This window comes from Amphiura filiformis, chromosome 8 (genome assembly GCF_039555335.1).
Source record: "Amphiura filiformis chromosome 8, Afil_fr2py, whole genome shotgun sequence".
Classification (NCBI taxonomy): domain Eukaryota; kingdom Metazoa; phylum Echinodermata; class Ophiuroidea; order Amphilepidida; family Amphiuridae; genus Amphiura; species Amphiura filiformis.
In genome coordinates, this window is record NC_092635.1 from 35,274,484 (window position 1) to 35,281,850 (window position 7,367).

Here is a 7,367-nt window from a genome sequence, read left to right on the forward strand (position 1 = left end):
GAGTTGAAATAAAAATTGATTTCAATCCTGATGCTACCATGCGCCCTTTCCAGTGTGCGAAAAAAGATGCGTGTTCGTTGCACATTATAAAGCAATAAAATCCCTTTTTTCAGGCAAGACAATCTCTAATTATAGTTTTTAAACCACGCAGTCCCTGGGATAGCTGACCCAACCGTACTGCCTCGTGTAAATAGATACCGAAGCGTTCTCACTGTGGATTCTTTGACATTTCTACCTGTAAGAACATTAATTTACTTGCTATTTTTGATGATTTAGATTTCATTTTACTTGTAGATAATAGAATATACATTTCAATGTTACAAAACAATATAATACGGAATCAAGAATGAACTATCCTCTCAACTATTTATAAAGTAACATGATATTAAAGTGTTATCTACTTCGCATACACTCTTGCCGTGTTCTAGAAACAAACAGAAATAACAAAAAACGGCTTTTACGCAGCTATATGAAAATATCAACGCGTGTTATAGAACCAAATCTCATTGGATAAGAAAGGATAAACCATCTAATTTGGTCTTTCAATTACTCCCAGTAAATTTTTAGTGAAATGTCCGACTCCTTTTGAGCGTGAAATGATTAAAACCACGTCGTACATAACTCCGCTGGTAGAGTCAATTGACTCCACGGTTAGAGTCAACTGAAGAGTCAACAGACTCTCTTGTGACAGTCAGGCTATACTCCATTTGAGAGTCAGTGCTAGCTTACTCCACTTGGAGAATCACATCAGTGTAGAGTGATCTATTAAGTTGATGTTTGCTGCTTTTCTGCAAGAGAACCTAACAGAAAGTGGGAGAATATTCTAGGTTATTGGATATAAGGTTTTGTTTTTCTTTAAATTGTAGTCAACAGATGTCAGATACTGGGTGCAATGTCATTGACGGCAAGATAACTGCTACATAACAGGTATGTTTCATGTAATGCTTGACATTTTAGGTCTGTAGCTGAGAATCTATAATATGGTATGGAGATATGGGGGCGATGGAATTTGTAAGTGGTTATTTTATATCCAGCAACTTATCAAATATTATGAATGTGTCATTCATTGTATTAACTTTGGTTTAATGTGCTAAAATCCTAGTTCCTGAAGTGTAATTATGCCGGATGCTATATTATGGTGTCCCTTTTGTCGCTATGTCTTTAGTCAATTTTAGAATAATATTGCTTTTGGGTTTTTTTACGGTAAAACAACTGCAAATTTGGAATACATGTAGACTAGATATGTTTTCACGGACATTTCTTGCTACCCTAATCCAATTTAGGACTCTTACATTAAAAAAAAAGTATACGGCACTGTGACGTTTGAGCTCCGTTGACTATCCAAAGGTACATCGTCGTTATTCACGAAAATACCACAGCACAATCACGAGTTGAAATAAAACTTGATTTTAATCCTGATGCTACCATGCGCCCTTTTCAGTATGCGAAAAAGGATGCGTGTTCGTTGCACATTATAGAGCAACAAAAACCCGAGGAAAAACAACATTACTGTTTGTTACATTTGCCGATCTCTTTTTCTAGGCGAGACATTCTGTAATTATCGTTTTTAAACCACGCAGTCCCAGGGATAGCTGACCCAACGGTACTGTCTCGTGTAAATAGATACCGAAGCGTTCTCTCTGTGGATTCTTCGACATTTCTATCTGTAAGAACATTAATTTACTTGCTATTTTTGATGATTTAAATTTCATTTAACTTGTAGATAATAGAATATACATTTCAATGTTACAAAACAATATAATACGGAATCAAGAATGAACTATCCTCTCAACTATTTATAAAGTAACGTAATATTAAAGTGTTATCTACATCGCATACACTCTTGCCGGGTTCTATAAACAAACAGAAATGACGAAAAACGGCTTTTACGCAGCTATATGAAAATATCAACGCGTGTAATAGAACCAAATCTCATTGGATAAGAAAGGATAAACCATCTAATTTGGTCTTTCAATTACTCCCAGTCATTTTTTAGTAAAATGTCCGACTCCTTTTGAGAGTGAAATGATTAAAACCATGTTGTACATAACTCCGCAGGTAGAGTCAATTGACACAACGGTTAGAGTCAACTGAAGAGTCAACAGATTCTCTTGTGACAGTCAGGCTATACTCCATTTGAGAGTCAGTGCTAGTTTACTCCACTTGGAGAGTCACTTCAGTGTATAGTGCTCTATTAAGTTGATGTTTGTTGCTTTTTTGCAAGAGAACCGAACAAAAAGTGGAAGAATTTTCTAGGTTATTGGATATAAGGTTTTGTTTTTTCTTTAAATTTTAGTCAACAGATGTCAATATACTGGGTGCAATGTCATTGATGGCAAGATAACTGCTACATAACAGGTATGTTTCATGTAATGTCTGACATTTTAGGTAAGTAACTGAGAATCAATAATATGGTATAGAGATATGGGTGCGATGGAATTTGTAAGTGGTTATTTTATATCCAGTTACTTATCAAATATTATGAATGTGTCATTCATTGTATCAAAGTACTGATTGTATTAACTTTGGTTTTTTGTGCTAAAAGCCTATTTCCTGAAGTGTAATTCTAGAATTTTAGAATGATATTACTTTCATTTTTTCCTTGTGTTCATTATGCTCATAGAGGTATGCTAGATATGATTTTCTGCAAAATCTGACGGATGACCACTGACTTGTTGATATGTCATGGAATGACTCATAATTATGTATGAAGTATGGAGTAGACATAAACTGATGTTTATAAAGCAAATTCATCAAGACCCCAAGCCACTTTTCTCTCAGAAATGTTGTCCAAGAACATATTTTCAACATACCTGAAGTTGATGGTGGGGTAAAATGTCTGACATTGGTTTTCAGGGGGGTCAAAATGTACAAACAATTTACAATTGGAGTTTTGCATGGGTAATATCTCAGCTAAAAGTATTCTAATAGGCTCAATATGGGATAAGAGTATGTCCTACCAAAGGGCTCTGACTGGCAAAAAATGGACAAAAATTATTTTACTTTTGGAGTTCTGACCCCGAAGTTGGTCCTGGATGGACGAAGTTGCATTTTGAGGGCCCTATATCTTTTAAAGTAAAGCAGTTACCAGTTTTCTGATGCCAGATTTGAATTCTACACAAAATAGTACCCCAGGATATATACTTCTCAAAGTTTTAGGGGGTTCCCTTTATACATTTATGGACCTCCAAACATCGTCTCTCGTGTTGCGATACATTTTCACGCTGACCCCCCCTAAATTTCAAATTGTTGATATGTCATGGAATGACTCATAATTATGTATGAAGTATGGAGTAGACATAAACTGATGTTTATAAAGCAAATTCATCAAGACCCCAAGCCACTTTTCTCTCAGAAATGTTGTCCAAGAACATATTTTCAACATACCTGAAGTTGATGGTGGGGTAAAATGTCTGACATTGGTTTTCAGGGGGGTCAAAATGTACAAACAATTTACAATTGGAGTTTTGCATGGGTAATATCTCAGCTAAAAGTATTCTAATAGGCTCAATATGGGATAAGAGTATGTCCTACCAAAGGGCTCTGACTGGCAAAAAAATGGACAAAAAAATTATTTTTACTTTTGGAGTTCTGACCCCCCGAAGTTGGTCCTGGATGGACGAAGTTGCATTTTGAGGGCCCTATATCTTTTAAAGTAAAGCAGTTACCAGTTTTCTGATGCCAGATTTGAATTCTACACAAAATAGTACCCCAGGATATATACTTCTCAAAGTTTTAGGGGGTTCCCTTTATACATTTATGGACCTCCAAACATCGTCTCTCGTGTTGCGATACATTTTTCACGCTGACCCCCCCTAAATTTCAAATTGATGCCACGGGAAAACGAAATAGAGTATGAAGCTCAAATTTTCAGGATTTTACTTTCTCATCAATATCTACCACCACACAGCAAAAGAAAAAAATCAAAGAGGTGCTGCGGTGCACATCCCAGGAGTTGACATGGAATGACTCCACTGCACAATCACGAGTTGAAATAAAACTTGATTTTAATACTGATGCTACCATGCGCCCTTTTCAGTATGCGAAGAAGGAATACGTGTTCGTTTCACATTATTGAGCCTCGGCATAGAGCAATAAAATCCCGAGGAAAAACAAATGTTTCTTACATTTGCCGATCCCTTTTTCTAGGCGAGACAATCTCTAATTATCGTTTTTAAATCACGCAGTCCCAGGGATAGCTGACCCAACGGTACTGTCTCGTGTAAATAGATACCGAAGCGTTCTCTTTGTGAATTCTTCGACATTTCTACCAGTAAGAACATTAATTTACTTGTTATCTTTGATGATTTAAATTTCATTTTACTTGTAGATAACAGAATATACATTTCAATGTTACAAAACAATATAATAAGGAATCAACTCCTCTCAACTTTTTATAAAGTAACATAATATCAAAGTGTTTTATACTGCGCATACTCTTACCGGTTTCTATAAACAAACAGAAATGACGAAAACAGCTTTTACGCAGCTATATGAAAATATCAACGCGTGTAGTGGAATCAAATCTCATTGGACAAGAAAGGATAAACCATCTAATTTGGTCTTTCAATGCAGGATTTGCGAATGGAGGTTGGTGTGCTTTTACGTATGTATGTACGGATGTCACCATTGGAAGTCTCTCGGTGGAGCCATGTTACATTATCTGCGAAGTGCTCAGTTTAGAAACAAGAAACATATTTCGTTAAAAATTTAATACAATGAAGATATTGGATTTAAAGAGCTAGTAATGGCATGACTACTCTAAATAGCCTATACGGGCCTTAGTTAAGGATTGAGGTCAACACACATGTCAACCAATGTTTAATACCATGAGGTGTTAGGATAGACCCTAGATCACTGTGGACTAAAATTGTAGGGTACGATTTTCCCTAGAGTCACGAAAGGTCAAATAAATAAATAAATAAATAAATAAATGGACAATTATGAACATGGCAATTTGATCTTAATATCTTTTTTACATACATGTAAAAGATTGCAAACCCGCTGCAAATGCAGCTCACTTCCACGATAATGAAAGTACTGACGCACTTTTATACTAGTATTATTTTGAATATCAGATTATGTTTGCCACATTTCTTCCAGATTTCCCATTTATTCGTTTCATCAGCACATCTATACTTGTTCCAAAAATGCAAAAATTTGTAATACATTTAGGCTGTCCTGGTCACGGATAATCACTGATAATTCCTTTAAAATTCATGGCGCGATTTCATACTGCCCAAACAATGTACATAATCAACATGAAAACATAGGAAATGCAACATGACAATTTAGCTAATCAGCATCAAAACACAGGAAAATGTGAAAGATTTAGTCAATGGCGAACTATTTATTGCGAATAATATCATGAGAGAAAAGGAGAGTGAATGAGAACGGGAAGGAGAAAATATAAATGAGAGAATGGGAGACAGGGAGAGTAGCTTTGTGTATCACCAAGGATGAAATCTTCAATTAGCCTTTTCGAGATATGGCGGGCACAATAGGATGGCGCTGCACAAAATGGGTAAAGTCTTTTGAATTTGCCGTGTTTTACCCATAGACTGCGTCACTGCCCTCCTATTGTGTACGCCATATCTTGAAAAGGCTAAATTTGAAGATTTCATCCTTGTGCGTATTGTAGCAAGTGTCTTAATCACACAGGTTGATTTACAATTGCCCATCGCAATTACACACCTAGTAAATCTCACTTATCACCATGTATCTAGGATTACACATTACACGATTACACATAAAAATTCATGTCTTCAGACTAATTTACGAATGGTTTGTATACTTCAGCTTAAAATAAACAGTGAAACAAGCTTGGTAGGATGTAGGTTATAGGGAACGTATGAAAAAGGACAACAAGTTAGACCTGGACTTACTATCGAAATAAGTTTTTATGGATAAGGAACTTTTTGGTATTTACATTATCCATTATCCTTATTCTATAATATTTAGTCGAGGACACAGACCATTGACGAACCAGTATGAGCGTGAAGTTGCGTACTACTTCAGGATTCGATATGCCCTAGCTAATTCCAAGGCCATCTAATACTTCCTCCCTCGTGATCAGCACTTGATCAGCAACATAAACGGCAAACATTCTCATGTGAAAAGTTCCTTCCTCGTCGTGGCTGACGTAATCGGATTCGTTCATTTAAAACTACGGGTATAGAATTCGATGTTTATCTTTGTGATCTTTGTGATCAAAGGCTTAGAAAATTGAATGCAGAATATAGAACAAAAATGCTCACCTCCTCATATGAAACACAAATAATTTTCAGAAATAGTTTTTTTAAAAATTAACGAAAATGAACTCTGAATTTATCCTCGATTTGTGTTTACACCTGCAATCGTTTAATATGAATTTAGACAGCTCGTCATTCAAAATGGCAGACCGGTACCTAGTTATTATTCTAAATCTGTGAAATAGACTGAAGAAGGCATTGCAGGTAAAACCAAATTTGACTTACAGACAGCGTAGTGTTAATCATTACACCTCAATAGTGCTACATCCCATAATAGACTCGTGGTAGATATTACTTTTATGCCACATGCGACAGCTTGAATAAAATTTGAATATGAACCAGTACTTGTCTCTCACATCACCGTTCTAGTAAGGACGGTTGGTGTTGACGTTTGTAGTGCAACAATGTACGCTGCTAACTAATTACAGAAGTACGTCATAATTTATTCAGGAGTCTACAAGTACCACTTTTAGACCTGTTAAGGACCTTTTCTGTATGTATTTAGATTTACAGGTATCCTATTCTGTTTTTAAAACATTCTTTATTTTGAGTTGATTGAAGGGTGTATGTTTAAAAGTGCTCTGTTGAAAAGTTCAGGACTTGTTAATGATATAAATAGGTGTATTCTTCGTGTAAGAGAATGCCAAACAAATCGCAACTCTAATCCTAACCCAAACCCTACACCTAACCCTAATCCTACCCTAACTCTAACCATTACCCTAACCCTAACCCTAATTCCTAGCCCTAACCCTAACCCTAATCCTAGTATTTCGTGCTCTCTTACACTAAGATAAACCTATAAACATGATAAAGACGCAGATGTGTTCATCATCACAAACAATGAGCTGATGAGGGCATTTTCAATACTTTCGAAATTAAGTAAGCAAGAATCGACAACTCCAGTGCTTTTATATAACAGTTTTGCACTTCTAGTTCATAGCATATGAAAAATACAGACAAAACGATTGGGAAAATAAATATAGCGTAAGATATCCAGCCACTCAGCCATTTGTTAAAGGAAACGAGCAGCACTTTGCTTGATTAAACTCTATTAGTTTTCCACATCTTAGGAGTTAGGATGAAGACACCATTGACCTCCTCGCCATCTTTGTCACC